Here is a 330-nt window from a genome sequence, read left to right on the forward strand (position 1 = left end):
AGAGATATTTGAATTTCTAGGGGTGCCAATAATTGTGGCCAACATGCATTGGAGAAAAGTTTCCCCAATTTCCCCAATTTTACTTCAATGATAGGTTAGAATTTTGTGATTATGATAAATGATGCAGATTTATTTTCACAGCCACCTTTGCTCATATTTACCAAGAGTACCAATATTAGTGGAGGGCACTGTAGAATAATCCATAATCTGTTTAATCTGCTGATTTTTTTTATTTATTATTCTTTAAAAATATATATATATTATAAATTAACAATTTTCAGTGCTTGATGATTTGGCCATATGAAAGTATGTTTTAAATAATAAATTTAC

At 28.5% G+C, this 330-nt stretch overlaps 1 protein-coding gene across 1 annotated transcript in view; it reads left to right on the forward strand.

Moving 5' to 3' along the window:
* The window catches only part of wscd1b (WSC domain containing 1b), a 21,241-nt gene that overhangs the window by 8,753 nt on the left and 12,158 nt on the right, over positions 1-330 (forward strand). The window lies entirely within an intron of this gene.

Source organism: Sinocyclocheilus rhinocerous, unplaced genomic scaffold, assembly GCF_001515625.1.
Source record: "Sinocyclocheilus rhinocerous isolate Xijiao unplaced genomic scaffold, SAMN03320098_v1.1 scaffold106, whole genome shotgun sequence".
Taxonomy (NCBI): domain Eukaryota; kingdom Metazoa; phylum Chordata; class Actinopteri; order Cypriniformes; family Cyprinidae; genus Sinocyclocheilus; species Sinocyclocheilus rhinocerous.